The sequence below is a fragment of the Elephantulus edwardii genome, unplaced genomic scaffold (assembly GCF_000299155.1).
Source record: "Elephantulus edwardii isolate Elephantulus edwardi_28Jun2011 unplaced genomic scaffold, EleEdw1.0 scaffold00381, whole genome shotgun sequence".
NCBI lineage: Eukaryota > Metazoa > Chordata > Mammalia > Macroscelidea > Macroscelididae > Elephantulus > Elephantulus edwardii.
In genome coordinates, this window is record NW_006400131.1 from 702,406 (window position 1) to 719,351 (window position 16,946).

The 16,946-nt window shown below is 39.6% G+C and overlaps 1 protein-coding gene and 1 pseudogene across 5 annotated transcripts in view; one reads left to right on the forward strand and one right to left on the reverse strand.

The window, feature by feature from the left end:
* Nucleotides 1-16,946, forward strand: part of NTRK2 (neurotrophic tyrosine kinase, receptor, type 2) — a 709,069-nt gene that overhangs the window by 165,101 nt on the left and 527,022 nt on the right. The gene's annotated exons all lie outside the window — the stretch shown is intronic.
* On the reverse strand, nucleotides 10,821-11,061 carry LOC102872963 (annotated as a pseudogene).

Consider the following 16,946-nt stretch of genomic DNA (forward strand, 5'->3'; position numbering starts at 1 on the left):
TTTCATTGTAGTATTTTGCTTTGTCATTCCGTGCTGCCTTTTGGAATCTTCTGTTCAGCTCTTTAGTGTCTTGGATTCTTCCTTGTGCTTTGGCTTCTCTACGTTCCAGTGCAATCTTCAGAGTTTCTTCTGACATCCATTTTGGTCTTTTCTTCCTCTTCTGTCTTTGTAATGACCGCCTGCACTCTTTCTGGAATGATACATTTAACATCCTCCCACAACTCATCTGGTCTTCGCTCATTAGTGTTCAAAGCCTCAAACCTGTTCCTGAGATGATTCTGAAATTCAGTTTAGGTAGCTTGTGAATTTCCATGTATTTTTCCATTTCCTCTAAGTTTTCTTATTTGTTTGAGTATAGTCTTTCCATAATATGCCCTTGTTAACCTTTCTGTGTTCATTGGTTCTGTTGTGACATTCCCCAGTTCATCTTTTATTTGGATTATTTGTGGCTTTTCCTTTGTTAGTTTTGTTAGATTTTATTGACCTTTTGAAGAACGAACTCTTAGTTTTGTTGATGGTCTCAATTGTTTTTATGTTTTCTATTTCATTTATGTCTGCCATAATTTTTATAATTTCAGATTTTTTAGAGGGTGTAGGGTTTTCTTGCTGTTCTTTTTCATTTTGTTGGAGATGTTGGGTTAAAAAGTCAATGGTCATTTTTTCCTGACTTTTGATATGTTTGCTTATTGCTATAAATTGACCTCTGATTACTCCTTTAGCCGTTTCCCAGAGGTTTTGGTGACTTGTGTTTGCCTTGTCATTTGTTTCAAGAATTTTTTTAATTTTATTTTTTATTTCTTCCAATACCCACTCATGTTCAAGCAAGGTGTTGTTCAGCTTCCAAATGTATTTTTTCTCCTTTATCCTCTTGTTATTTATTTCTAATATTGTAGCATTATGGTCTGATAAGATGCTTTGTATTATTTCTATGTTTTTTAATTTATTGATGCTTTCCTTGTGATATAAAATGTGATCTATTCTTGAAAATGTTCCATGCACATTGGACAAGATATACTATGCCTTTTGGGGATGCATTAGCCTATATATATATATCTATGAGATCAAGTTGGTTTATTTTGTGGTTTAATTCTTCAGCATCTTTGTTGAGTTTCTTTCTGTTAATTCTATCTTTTCTTGAGATTTGCCCATTGCCAGGCTTCACTGAGGCTCTTCTCATATACTTCTAAATTAGAAGTATATGAGAAGTGGTGTATTCAAGTCTCCAACTACTATAGTGGTGTTGTCTTTTTCCTTTTTCAGTTTTGTTAATGATATTTGTTTTATGTATTTTGCAGCTCTATCATTTGATGCATAGATATTTATTATTGTTATGTCCTCTTTTTCTATTGATCCTTTAATGATTATGTAATGACCTTCCTTGTCCTTTGTGATGGTTTTGCATTGAAATTTATTTTACCAGAGATTAGTATCCTTACTTCTGGTTTTTTTTCTGGTTGCCATTTCCTTGGTATATTTTCTTCCACCCTTTTATTTTCAGTCTTTTTTTCACTTTTCAGGTGTGCCTCTTTTAGACAACATATTGATGGATTTTGGTTCTTTATCCAATATGCTACTCTTTTTCTCTTCAGTGGTACATTTAAACCATTCACATTAAGTATGATTATTAAGAGGAAAGGTTTTATGGCTTTCAGTTTGTTGAGTTAATTTTGTTGTTGTTGGCAGTTACTTTGGTCTATCCTGCCTTCCATAGAATCTCTGTAAGAAGGACATTTCTCAGTGTTTCCTGCAATGCTGGTCTTGTTTTTACAAACTCTCTTAGGTTCGTTTTTTCTGGGTATATCTTTATCTCTCCTTCATATTTGATGGATAGTTTTGCTGGATACAATAGTTTTGATTGACAGTTGTGTTCTTTGGGTGTTCTATATGTCATTCCACTGTCTTCTTGCTCACATAGAAATCAGCACTTTATTTATCTGCTCTCCTTTATAGTTTACTCTTTGATTCTTTCTATCTGTTTTCAGAAGTCGCTCCTTATTTTTGGTTCTGGCAAACTTGACTATGATAAAAAGTTGGTGTTTTTTCTTTGGGGGTCTGTTCTATATGGTGTTCTCTCAGCTTCTTGAATATATATTCTCTCATTATTCATTATGTCTGGGAAGTTTTCTTCTAGTAATTCTTCTACAATTTTTTGGTGCCTTTACTTGCTTCTTCCTGTTCTGGGATTCCAATTAGGTGCATGTTATTTCTCTTGATGATGTCCCACATTATTCTCAGGTTTTTTCTTTTCTGTTCCTTTTTGATTCTGCTTTTTGCTCTAGCAGATTCCTGGTGATAATTGTATCTTCTGTTTCACTGTTTTGTGTTCTAGCTCTTCAACTCTATTCATGTGCTCCTTCATCTTGTTGACAGCATATGAAACATTGGACCTCGTATTTTGGATTTTGGTTTCTTGTTTTTTCCAGAGCCTCTAATGCCTCATTTGTTTTATCTGCATTTTTTTAAGCTCCTCCTGGTTTTGCTTGCAGTGTCCTGTAATTCTTCAAGTCTATCTTTCATTCATTGAAAATATTCAAACTTTGTTTTTTTTTAAATTTGTGTTAGAAAGTTTCATCCAATTTTCTGGCTTCAGGAAATCCATTGATACTGTGTCACATTTGGGGGGGTGACATCTTGCTTTGGGTTTGTGTAGGGTTTGAAGTAGCCTACATTTTACATGGCATTGCTGTGGTAGAATTTTTTATACGTGAGGCAAGTTCTTAATCTGAAGTCACTGCTCTAGAAGAGGGTGCAGCAGCTACCCTGCCTGTGCTTCTCTCTGAACTTCTGACTGAAGGGAAGATTTGTTTCAGTTCATGAGAGGAAAAAGCCTGTGAGAGCAGCCTCTTCTATCAGACAGTTGTTGCAGCTAAGTCAGTCCAAAGTACTGCAGACTAAAGGCAGTTAATTGACTGGATGTGAGGAAATACAAGACTCAGTGTGGAAACACAAGCAGGGCTGGCACATGCACAAATGCACATAAGGCAGGTGTGTGCACAGACACCCATAGGGCAGACATGTGCACAGATGTGTGCAGGGATGGCACAGACGCTCCCAGGGTGGGCATGCGTGGGGACCTGAATGGAAAACAAGGAATCCTTGGTTTTCCCTTCTAGAACTGGGTCTGCTGCCTCACTCAAGCTCCAACTGTCTCAGTTCATTCTGCGTGAGCTTGAGGAATACCACATGGCCCAAACAGCAGTGAACCCCACAAGTACCTCACTCAAATTTCAGCTGTCCTCCTTGCTCCTGGTGGGTTGCTCCCAGTGAGTCTCTCCCAGCAGGTCACTCCCAGTGGGTCACGTCTCTCCAGGTCTGGCATCGTTTGGGTCTTGCATCACCTTTTGTATTCTTAATGGGTAATATTCTTGATACCTTCCCATGGCTTATCTGGTCTTCTGTTCAGTAGTGTTCAAAGCCTCAAACCTGTTCCTGAGTTGGTTTTTAAATTCAGGGTGGGATAGTCTCAAGATGAAATTTTGATGCCTGTGGATATGATTTGACCTTCTATAGCTTTAATTTGAACTTGCATATAAATATTAGATGGTCTGTCTGTTCTACAATCAGGACCTGGCCTAGTTTTAATGCTGATATTGAACATCTCCAATGATTCCTTCCACAGATGTAATCAATCTGATTTCTGTACATACCATCAGGTGAAATCCATGTATATAACCTGCATTTATGTTTCTTATAAAATGTATTTGCAGTAAATAAATCATTAATTGTGCAGAATTCTATCATTCTTTCCCCAGCCTCATTTCTGTCACCAAGTCTATGTTTTCAGACTATTAATCCTTCTTCTTGGTTCCAAACTTTCACATTCAAGTCACCTATTGTTATTATTAATGCATCTTGGTTGCATGTTCAATTGATTTCTGACTTCAAAGTTGGTTAGAAATCATCTCTTCCATCCTCTTTGACTCTGGTTGTTGGTGCATAAATTTGAATGACAGTGGTATTAACAGGTTTTCTTTGTATGTGGGGATATTATTCTGTTGTTCACAAATTTATGTTTCAAGATGAATCTAGAAACAGTGATTTTTAACTATGAAAGTTACTCTGTTTTTTCTTACCTCTTCATTTCTGGTATAGTAGAGCATATTATCATCTTTCTCTGATTATTGCACTAGAACCCCAAGAAGCCAAAGCAAAGGGAAGAAATCAGGACATTAAGGAGCTAAATAGAAGATTTCAAAGGGCATCTCTGGAAGACAAGGTATTATCATGAAATTGCAAGGAGCTATAGTCAGAAAATCAAAAGGGAAGAACTCGCTCAGCATTTCATAGGGGCAGGAACTATAGAACACATTCAGGCTAAGAATTGTGATACTTAAGGAATGTATGGGCAGAATATTGAATGATCCAGGAAACATTAAAAGCAAATAGAAGTGTACAGTCATTATACCAAAAAAATTGACTGACACAGAATTTCAAGAAACAATATATTAGCAAGAGGTAATGGTGATGAAGGAGGAAGTTCAGGCTGCTCTGAAGAACTTAGGGGTAAAAAAAGTTCCAGGAATTGATGAAATACCAATTGACATATTTCATCAGACAGGTGCTTCCCTGATGTGCACACCAGGTTGTGCCAAGAAATCTGGAGGAAAACTACCTAGCAAGCTGACTGGAAGAGATCCATATTTATTCCTATTTTTTAAAAATTCCCTAGTAGAGTGTGGAAATTATTGAACAATATCACTAATATCCAAGGCCATGGTAGACAGTGTTTGGTGGTGCCCCTCGATTAAAACAAGCGTGGAAGCAGGAGTGACATCCACTTCCATAATTGCTTTCCTCCAGAAACCTTATGAACCTGGAGAAAGGATGAAAGTCACACAAATGTTGAGGAGTTTCATTCATAGGGTTGATATGAGTCACCTACGACTCGACGGCACTTAACAACAGCATCACTAATATCACACAAAAGCAAAATCCTGCTCAAAATGATCCAAAACTGATTGGAACAGTACATTGACAGAGAACTTCCAGAAATACAAGCTTGGTTTAGAAAGCATGACATTAGAGACATTATTACCAATGCCATATGGATTTTGGCAGAAAGCAAAGAGTACCTGAGGAATGTCTACATGTGTTTTATTGACGATGCAAAGCCCTTTGACTGTGTGGATCATAAAATTGTGGCTAATCTTGAGAAGAATGAGAATCCCAGAACACGTGATTGTGCATGTGAAACCTATACTTGGACCAGGAATCAGTCCTCAGAATAGAGTAAGGAAATATTGGATGATTCAAAATCAGGAAAGAAGTGTGTCAGGGATACGTCCTGTCTCCATACCATTTCAATCTATATGCAGAACAGATCATTTAGGAGGCCGGGCTATATGAAGAGGAATGTGGCATTAAGATTGGAGGAAAACTTATCAACAAACTATGTAATACAGATGACACAACCTTGCTTACTGAAACTGAGGAGGACCTGAAGTGCTTGCTGTAGGTCAGTAACAGCCTTTGTTATGAATTGAAGCTCAACATCCATAAGAATGATTTTCACTACTGGGCAATTGGCAGCGCCATGATAGATGGAGAAGAGATGGAAGTTGTTAACAGCTTCAGCTTGCTCAGCTCCACAATCAGCCCTTTGGCACCAGTAATCAGGAAATCAAGATGAATTGCCTGGGAAAATCTATGGTCAGGGACTTCTCCGGTGTACTGAGAAACAATGATGTCAATTTAGAAACTAAGGTGCACCTGATCCAGGCTCTGTTCTTTGCAATTATTTGCTATGCATCAGAGAGCTGGATAATGACTAAGAAGAAGAATCTAAGCCTTTGAGTTGTGGTGCTGGAGAAGAATCTTGAATATACCATGGACCATCAAGAAAACAAACAGGTCTGTCTTGGAGAGGGTGAAATAAATTTCTCCTTAGAGGGTAGGATTTTGAAGCTCAGTCTCGCGTACTCTGGGCACGTGGCCAGGAGGAATTGGTCCTTGGAGAAGGACATTATGCTCATAAGGGTGGAAGAACAGTGCAGGAGGGGAAGACCCTGAGTGAAATGGATTGCCATAGTAACTGGGACAATGGGGGCTGATGTGTCAGAGTCAGTGAAACTGGCTTAGGACAGGGCACAGTTTAGAGCTACTGTACATAGGGTGGCTATGAGTTGCAGGTGACTCAATGACACATAACAACTGTAATTGGAAATAATTTCTAATGAGTGAATCACCCCATCATATCAGTTACATGCAGAGAAGCAGAGTCAAGCTTGTGACAGCATCTGCGTAGTTCATAGAAATTGTATCATCGAGAATAGAAACTGGATAGGGTGTCAGGAGTGGAGACAGAAATTTCTCTCAACTGGTCCTTCCTCTGTGATGGTCCTGTGCAGTCCTGTGATTGTGTCATGCCAAGATGCTATTTAGAAAATTACTTTCTCAGATCCTTAAATGGAGCACAATGTCCTAAAAGCTCTAATTCATCTCACAAGAGTTACCAGTCTGTTACATAGAGAGATTCTTAATAAAAGAAATTAAGACATAATGGCAGTGATAACAAGACCATCGGATGAGGCTCCATTTGGCATTCCTACTGGGTTATGCTCAAATTATTCATTATTGATGGAAACTGTACACCTTTGAAAATATCAGCAGAAATATATGTAAACCCATAGCAGAGATCTTTAAATTCCTGTATGGTGTTATCCAAAGTCATGATAAGCTATAGTGATTCTCCTTTTCTTGAGTGCTTGTCCCCATTCCTTTACCTGGCTGTTTGTCACACATCTCTGTAACATGAGGCCACCTTCAAAAGCCTCCCTTGAGGTTCACAGGAAGTATGGAGTCTACTTTTATTTTATTTCTATTATTCTGAGTGATCATCCAGAAAAATGATTAGCCTTTCATATTGAAAGAACTTCTGACTAACTTACAGCATCCCAAGTTCAACTATTCTGTGCCCCTAGAACTTAGCAGGGGAAGGGACAGAGTTAATAAATGAACTGAACTATGTCGACAGACTGTTATGAGGAGGAGGCAATACCTGGAGAAGGGCATCATGTTTGGAAAAGTAGAGAGTCTGTAAGGAAAGAAGATCGTCAACAGCATGCACGGACAGGACAACAGTGACAGTGGGCTTGAGCACAGGATACTGTGATTACATCATGAGGCTGGGCAGGTGGTGTGAGGCTGGGCAGGTGTTGGTTCTGTTGTTCATGGGGAAACTGAGTGTTAGCATTCCCTCGATACAGAAACAGCAAAGACACAAGGTAGATCCACATCTTCCCCCCCCCTTGCATTATTTATCTTTGTAAACTGTTTTAAAGTAACTTTTTTTATTTTAAAAGTTAAAATGTTGATAAAGGAGAATCACAGAGGGAGTACTGGCTTTGGGGAGCACGAAATTTGAACGAGAGGAAAGAGTAGATTATGTTTAGTAGACTAAGGGAGCTTTGGTAACCAGAGGTCGTCTGAGGCCATTTGAGTCTAATTTAAGGAATGAGACTTAAGATAGAAGAAGGCTGGGAAGAGAAAATTCTGAATCTGTGGAAAGAACATGGACTGAGATTTGACTGTTGTGTCTAGGGAGCTCTAGTGCCTAGTGTATAAGTAGTTGTGCCGCCAAATCAGAGGCAAATGGTTCAAATCCACCACCCACTCCACAGGAGAAGTTAGACAATCTTCCCTGCCCCGCCCCACCCCATGCCATTTACAACCTCTAGAAACCTACTGTAGTTCCAGTTCACTGGTGCATAACAACCAGTGTCACCACCCAATCTCATTGTCTTTGTCTCTAAAAATGAACACAATAGGGCTCACTTGCAAAGGATCTCTGAGCAAAAAACAAAGGTTAATATGACAATGTATATGAATGACACAAATATTAATTTAAAAAGGTTAATATGGTATATGATCTTGTTCTTAATGTGCCTTCGAGTCACCTGCGACTCATAGTGACCCTATGAATATTAGCTCTGAACCCTGCCCTATCTTGAGCCAATATCATCATCTCCAATAGACCTAATCCCATTTCTCCAGTCCCTGAGTCATTCCATCTCATCCTAGGTCTTCTTCTCCTGCACTATCCCTCCACCCTTCTAAGCATGATGTTCTTCTCCAAGAATGAGTCCCTCTTGGCCACATGCCCAAAGTATATGAGAAGGAGCCTCAAAATTCTTGCTTCCAGGGACCATCCTGGTTTCATTCTCTCCAGAACAGACTCGTTTGTTCAGCCGGTATGTTCAACATTCGTCTCCAGCACCAAAACTCAAAGGCATTAGTCCTTCCTCTATCATCCTTAGTTATTGTGCTGCACTCTGATGCATAGCAAGTAATTGCAAAGGTCATGGCTTGGATCAGGTACACCTTAGTCTCCAGACTGATGTCTTTGCTCTTCAGTATTTTGAAGAGGTTTCTGACAGCAGACTTTCTCAATGTATTTCATATTTTGATTTCCTGACAGGATTGGAGGAAGATTCATCAACAACCTACATTATGCAGATGACACAATTTTGCTTGCTGAAACTGAGGAGGACCTGAAGTGCTTGCTACAAGAGGGTCAAGGACTGTAGTCTTCAATATGGAATGAATCTTAACATCAAGAAGACAAAGATTCTCAACTCTGGGTCAATTGCAGCACCATGATGGAGAAGAGATTGAAGTTGTTAACAATTATTGTTTGCTTGGCTCCACAATCACCACTCTTAACACCAGCAGTCAAAAGAAAAAAAGGAAGTCAAGGCATGGGGAAATCTGCTGTCAGGGGCCTCTCCAGAGTGGTGTACCTAATCCAGGCCATGGTCTTTACAATTAACTGTTATGCATCAGAGAGCTGTACAATTAGTAGGGATTACAAAAGGAGAATTGTTGCCTTCAAATTATGTTGCTCGAGAAGAGTCTTGAACATACCGTGGACTGCTAAGAAAAGAAAAAATGTTCTGTTTTGGAGAAGCTGAAACCAAGTCTCTCCTTGGAGGCTAGAATTTTTAAGCTCTGTCTCACATACTTTGGACACATGGCCAGGAGGGACCAGTTCTTGGAGAAGGAGATCATGCTTTGGAAGGGTGGAGGAATAGCACAGGAAAGGAAGACCCTGGATGAGATGGATTGATATACAGTAACTGCAGCAATGAGGGTTGGTGTGTTGGAATTAATGAGACTGGCTCAGGACAGAGCAGGGTTCAGAGCTGCTATACATAGGGTCGCTATGAGTCACAGGTGACTCGATGCCACATAACTAGATCAACAACAGTGCCAAGAGTGCTGATTGTAGAACCAAGCAAATTGAAGATATTAAAAATTTCAATCTCTTCTCCATTGGTCATGAAGCTGCCTGTTGGTCTATTGGTGAGATTCTCTATTTTCTTGATGTTGAGCTTCAATCCTTATTGAAGACTACACTCCTTGACTTTCTGCAGCAAACACTTTTGGTCCTCATCAGTATCAGCAAACAAGGTTGTGACATCTACATAATGCAGGTTATTGATGAAGCTTCCTTCAGTCCTGATGCAACATTCCTCCTCATAAAGTCCAAGTGATCTGTTTGAAAAGGTATAGAGATAGGATGCATCCCTGATACACACCTTTCCTGATTCTCAGCTATGCAGTGTTTCCCTGTTCTGTTCTTATGACTGCTTCCTGGTGCAAGTATAGGTTTCACATGAGCACAGTTAAGTGTCTGGGATCCCCAGTCTTCTGAAGGTTAGCCACAGTTTGTTGTGATCCACACAGCCAAATGCCTTTGCATAGTCAATGAAATACAGTTAGATATTCCTTTGGTACTCTTTGCTTTCAGCCAAGATCCATTTAACATTGGCTATAATGTCCCTAAATGCCTATTTCTAAACCTAGCCTGCATATCTGGTAGTTTTCTGCTGATTTACTGTTCCAATCACTTTTGGATAATCTTCAGCAGTTTTTTGCTTGTGTGTGATATTAATGATATTGTTCACACACTGTTAGGCCACTTTTTCTTTATAGTATTATAGTGACTAGCATGTAGCTAGAGTTCCATAATGTGTTGACTTATCTCAGAACTTGCTCTGAGGTTTCTGGTCAGGCAGTGTAGCTCATTAGGACTTTTAGCATCCCTGTAAGATAGAGTAGAATTGCCAAAAAGGATCACCAAGGCTGCAAATATTTGTAAAAACAGACTTTCTTCCTCCCTCAGAAGGCCTTATTGATTCATACAGCAGACTTTCTGGTTAGCAGCCAGGTTTTTTTAACCATTGTGTCACCACTGATGTTGTTAGGTGCTGCCAGTCAACCACAGCTCAGAGACACTGTGAACAATGGATCTGAACCTTGCCCTCTGCTGTGCCAGCATCATGATCTCTGCCATACTCACTGGGTCAATCTGTGTCATTTGGTATCTCCCTCATTTTCAGTGACCCTCTGCCTGTTGCATGATGTTGGCTATTGGGGGAGTTTTATAGGGTTTTTTTTTTATCAGTAGGGTTAGTATTGAGAGAATAAGAAACATAAAACCATTTATTTTTTTTCTGAAAAATGTTTCATGAGGGAACACATTGTGTCATGGATAAATGTGTACCTCACTTCCTTTATTCAAGATGGTGTGCAGTTTGGAGGAGGATGGGCAAAGGCTATGGTTTAGCAGTGGTTGTTGATTGAATGGAGTCAGCCTTGAGGTGGAGCTACGCTGTGTTTAAGAGAATGTGCTGCTGCTCAGTCCCAGCATTTTCATCATGGTTGTAGTCTGAGCCTATGGCTGCCATTACTGTGTCCCTTCATCGCGTTCTGCTGATCCTCCACTTTATTGTCTAACAAATCGCTCCTTTGTTTTGTTTTGGTTTTTTGTTTTCAGATTTATATTGGGGGTTGTGAGTGGCCCCCATCTTCAGAGGTGCTCACAGTTTCTTTGGCCACTCCAGGCTGGGTCCTGGGGGGTCCTGGAGGCTAAGCACATCAGGAATGTTCCCATCATCTTGGAGGGGCACTGGGTAACTGTAAGCGGGTGACCTTCTTTATTATGATGGCATACTTGGTATAGGGGTTTAACGGGGGCAGAATTACAGAGAGGTACACCATGGTGAAGGACATGACCAGCACTGGCTCCTTGGTGAAGACAGCTGTGAGTCTGATCGCCATGTTGGCCTCGGTGGCAGCAGCAGTAACATCCCAAGTGCTCTTTTCTGATGGTGTATCTGGAGTAGGCGGCAGGAAATCTTGCCATCTTCACTCAAAAGAAGCACTCTAGTTGTATTTTTTAGGACTTTTTTGCTTGTTCTTCTGACAATCCATGATGTATTCAGTGGCCTGCCAATATTGAACTTGAATATGTCAACCTTTTTTGCTTTCTTTTCCATGGGTCAGATTTCACATGCATATGAAGCTATTAAGAAGGCTGCAGTTTGCACCTTAGTTCAGCAGTAAGAATTAGAGAAAGCTGCACAAGGTGAGGAAATGGTAGGTCCTTTCTGGAGGCAGTGCTTCAGGCACGAGAGACAGGGGAGACAGTGATCCTCAGATGGGATCTGGAATGATGGCTAGCAGCTCACCACAGTGCTGACATGGAGAGGGACACTCTGGTCCACAGTAAGTACGATATTTGAGGGAATTTGAGGTTCACTGGACTATAAGATCCAAGGAGGGTGATGAAGAAGTGATGACACTTGATGGGTTAGAGCCAAGATGCCAAGGGCCTTTCCTACACAGTATAGAATTCATCCTGAAGGCACAGGGTGTCACTGACTTAAGGGATTGAAAACAAAATAGTTTGAATGCCAGGTAACTAATTCCCAAATATCAGGAGTGTTTATATCATGATGTCTAGCTCCTACAAAGACTTTTCTCATTATTTTTCTTGATTTTTTTATTAGGTAGAAATGATGAATAAAGTTACTTATTTATTATAAAAGTATTACTGATTTTTCAAGAATTCTGATCTCTTGGCCTGATAGTCTTATCAACCTGGTAGAATGTAAATACCTGAGTGGTCATGCTCACTAAATAATGGGTGTGAGGTCTGCTCATTCTGTCCACATCATTTCCTGAGTGCCTGCTCTGGGCCAGTATCAACCCCAGGAGAGTGGGTTGTGACTGTCTTTGGGCCCTGCCTTGGGGAACCTCTGTTATAATGGGGAGACTGACTACAGACTCTATAATGCAAAGTGACAAAATCATGCCTTGGGAAGAGCATGGTAGTAGGAGTGGGCAGTTGAGAGTTCACGTTGTGGTCCAAAATAAGTTCTGTTTCTTTTATTGCTGACTTTAATCTGCTTGGAGGCCAATTCATAGTTGTTGTTGTTATTGATATGTGTCATCAAGTCTCCTGCAACCCATAGCAACCCTATGTACAACAGCGCTGAAGCCTGCCCTGTCCTGAGCCAGTCTCACTGACTCCGACATAGCTACCCCCATTGTCATTGTATCAATCCTTCTCATCTGGGATTTCCTCCACCCTTCCAAGAATGATGTACTTCACCAAAGATCAGTCCCTCTTCAAAATCCAAGCCTTCAAGGAGCAGCATGGTTTCTCCTTCCCCAAGACAGACCTGTTTGTATTCTTGTTGGACCATGGTATGTTCAAGACTCTTCTTTAGCACCACAGCTCAAAGGAATCGATTCTTCTGTCATTGTCCAGCTCTCAAATGCATAGCAAGTAATTGTGATGACTATTGCCTGGAGATCAGGTACACCTTAGTCTCTAGACTGATATCGTTGCTTTTCAGTTCTCTGGAGAGATTCCCTGACAGCAGACTTTCCCAGTGCAACTCATCATTTGACTTCCTGACTGCTAATGCCAACAGTGTTAATTGTAGAGCCAAGCAAGCTCTATTGTTAACAACTTTAGTTTCTTCTCTATCATGGTGCTTTAGTGAGAATCTTTGTCTTGATGTTGAGCTTCAATCCATATTGAAGACTACAGTCCTTGACCTTCTATAGCAAGCACTTCAGGTCCTCCTAAGTATCAGCAAGCAAGATTGTGTCTTCTGCGTAACTTAGGTTGTTGAATTTTCCTCCAATCCTGATGCCACATTTCTCCTCATAAAGCCCAACTTCCTGAATGATCTGTTTTGTGTAAATTAAAAAGGTATGGAGAAAAGACACATTCCTGATGCACTCCTTTGCTGATTTTGAACCATGCAGTGTTTCCTTGCCCTGTACTGAAGTCTTTTTCCTGTTCCAAGTTTAGATTTCACCTAAGCACAATCAAGTGTTTTGGGGTTCCCATTCTCCTCAAGGTTAGTCACAGTTTGTTGTGATCCACACAGTCAAATGCCTTTGCATAGTTAATTAAAACACATATAGACATTCCTCTGGTACTCTTTACTTTCTGCCAAGATCCATCTGACACTGGAGATAAAATCTGTAGTGCCATGACCTTTTCTAAACCCAGCTTATATATCTGATAGTTATCCATCAATGGACTTTTCTAATAATTTTTTTATAATGAGCAGGATTTTGCTTTTGCGTGATATTAGTGATATTGTTTGATAATTTTCACACTCTGTTGGGTCACCTGTTTTTGAATGGGAATAAATATGATTTCTTCCAGTTAGTTGGCCAGTAGCTGTCCCCAGATTTCTTGGCACAACCTGGTGAGCACATCCAGGGCAGCATCTGTTTGTTGAAATATGTCAATTGGTATTTCATCAATCTCTGGGACTTTATTTTTTGCCAAGTCCTTTCCAGCAGCCTGAGCTTTCTCCATCATCATCCTTGTCTCTTGATCATATGTTATTTCTTGAAATTCTTCTGTACCAGCCAATTCTTTTCGGTATAATGACTGTAAATTCTTCTATCTTCTTTGTTTCCTGGATCATTCATTCAATATTCTGCCCATAACACTCTTAGAGTATTGCAACTCATGGTTTGAAGTTTTTCTTTACTTCCTTCAGCTTAAGAAATGCTGAATGAGTTTGTTGCTTTTGATTTTCCAACTCCAGCTCCTTGCATATTTCATTATTAATACTTTGCTTTTTCTTCCAGAGCTGCTCTTTGAAATCTTCTATTCAGCTCCTTAATTTCTTGATTTCTTCTCTTTCTTTGGCTTCTCAGTATTTCAGTGCAATATTAAGAGTCTCTTCTGACACTCATTTTGGTCTATTCTTCCTCCATCTTTGTAATGACCTTTTGCCTTCTTAACTGATAATATTCTTGATATCTTCCCACAGCTTATCTGGTCTTCCTTTCATTAGTGTTCAAGACCTCAAACTTGTTCCTGAGTTGGTTTTTAAATTGAGGGGATATCGAATCAAGATGAACTTTTGATACCTGTGGATATGATCTGACCTTTAGCTTTAATTTGAGCTTGCTTTTGAGTCGTAGATGGTCTGTTCCACAGATGGTGTCTAGCCTAGTTTTTACTGCTGATATTGAACTTCTCCAATCAGATCTAATCAGTCTGATTCCTGTGCATCCCATCAGGTTAAATCCATGTGTATAGTCTGCATTTATGTTTCTTATAAAAGGTATTTGCAGTGAATAAATAATTGTGCAGAATTCTATCATTCTTTCCCTAGCTTCATTTCTGTAACCAAGTCCATGTTTTCTGACTACTGAGTCACCTATTATTATTAGTGCATCTTGGTTGCATGTTCGATTGGTTCCTGACTGTAACAGTTGGTAGAAATCATCCATTTCTTCCTCTTTGGCTCTGGTTCTTGGTGCATAAATTTGAATGATAATGGAATTAACAGGTCTAGACTCACTCGACAGCACTTAACAACAACACCACCACAACCTTGCATGCATAGAGATATTATCCTGTTGCTCACACTATTGTATTTCAAGATGGATCTAGAAATTGTCTCTTTAGCTATGAATGTGACTGTTCTAAGCTCTTCATCTCTGGTGTAGTAGATCGTAGATTATCTGATTAAAAAAATGTTACATACTAATCTGTCTCATTTTGTTAATACCTGATATGTCAATATTTATGTGTTCTTTTTTTTCTTAATGATGTAGTTTTACTGCATTCATTTTTCTTAAATTCCATGTTCCAATCATTAGTTTCTACACTCTGAAGGCACGGCTTTTAAAAAATTTAAATTTATTATTAATTTCACTAAAAATTTACAGAGACTTTGGATTTCCATTCATTCATTGTTGCACTCTTCTCCCCTCCCAACCCTCCCCTCCGAACACTACCCTCTTGGAAAAGTAAAAGAAAAATTCTTTCATTGTTTTACAAACCCTCCCCCAGCTCCACTCCACCATGTAGCCGTCACTCTAGACTCCTGTCATGACAAAGATACCTAATCACATATCCCTTAAAAACAGTTTTCTCCCTCATCTGTTTCAGTGCAGTATACATTATTGAACCCATCTTTCTCAGTCTATCCCCAACCTCAAGGTCAGTCCTGCTTTACAACAGGGGCACCATGCAATATTTGTCCTTTTGTGACTGGTATACTTCACTCAGCATAATGTTCTCCAGAGTCAACCATTTTGAATAATATTGCATGAGTTCCTTGTTTTTCAATGCAGCATAGTATTCCATTGTGTGAATATACCACAGATTCTCTATCCATTCGTTTGTTGAAGGGCACTTGAGTTGTTTCCAACTCCTTGCTATTATGAACAAAGCTGCAATAAACATGGGTGTGCATATATCTGCTTGGATGTCAGTTATGGTCTCTTTGGGGTATATTTCCAATAGTGGAATTGCTGGGTCGAATGATATCTCTATTTGCAACCTTTTTTTATTTTATTTGCAAATCACATATTTGATAAGAATTTTTTATGTTGTTTTTGGTAAGTGCCCTCGACTAAAGTATGAATCATAGCGACCCTGTAAACAACAGCTATAAAACCTGCCCTGTTCTGTGCCAGCCTCACAATCTCTGACATCTTCAAGCCCAGTACTGCAGTCTCTGTTTCAATCCATCTAATTGAGGGTCTTTCTCTCTTTCTCTGACTCTCCACCCTTCTAAGCAGGATATCCCTTTCCAGAGAATAGTTTTTCCTAGCAACATGTCCGAAGTATAACAGGTGAAGCTTTGCCATCCTTACTTCCAAGGAGCGCTCTTGTTGCATCTTTTCCAAACTCTTCAACACTACAGTTCAAAGGTATCAATTCTTCTTCTGTCATTTTTATTCATTGTACTGCTCTCAGATGCAAAGCAAGTAATTGGGAAGACTATGGCCTTAATCAGGCACATCTTAATCTTCACATCTTTGTCTTCAAATTGATGTCATTGCTTAATAGACTTTCCCAGTGCAATATGTCTCCTACAGTTAGCAGCAAGGGTGCTGATTGTGGATCCACCTAAAAGGAAATAAATCGTTGACAATTTCAGTCTTTTCTCAATCTGTCATGCTGTTGCCTATTGACAATTTTTGAGAAAGCGTCACACTGCTTTCCACAGTGGTTGCACCACTTTACACTCCCACCAACAGTGAATAAGTGTTCCAGGTTCTCCACAACCTCACCAGCATTTGTTGCTTGTTGTTCTGTTAAATTTTGCTATATTGACTGAGGTCAGATGATATCTTATAGTTGTTTTAATTTGCATCTCTCTTAGAGCTAGGGATTTTGAATATTTCTTCATGTGCTTATTGGCCATCTGAATGTCTTCTTCGGTGGAGTGTCTGTTTATATCCTGTGCCCATTTTTCTATTGGAGTTATTTACCTTTATCTTGTTGTGGTGCTCACGTATTTTATAAATTCTGGATATAAGTCCCTTATTTGATATTTTATTACCAAATACTTTTTCCCAGTCGGTGGCTTCCCTTTTTACCATACTGTTGGAGAAGTTTTTGGATGTGCATAGGGATTTGATTCTTAGAAGATCTCTCTCATCTATTTTATCTTATCATGGTTGTAGGTAGGCACCACTTATTTGAAATGAGAATAAATATAGATTTCTTCCAGTTAGTTGGCCAGTAGTTGTCTTCCAGATTTCTTGCTACAACCTGGTGAGCAGGTCCAGGGCAGCATCTGATTGTTGAAATATATCAATTGGTATTCCATCAATTCCTGGGGCCTTTTTTTTTGCCAATTACTTCAGAGCAGCCTAAACTTCCT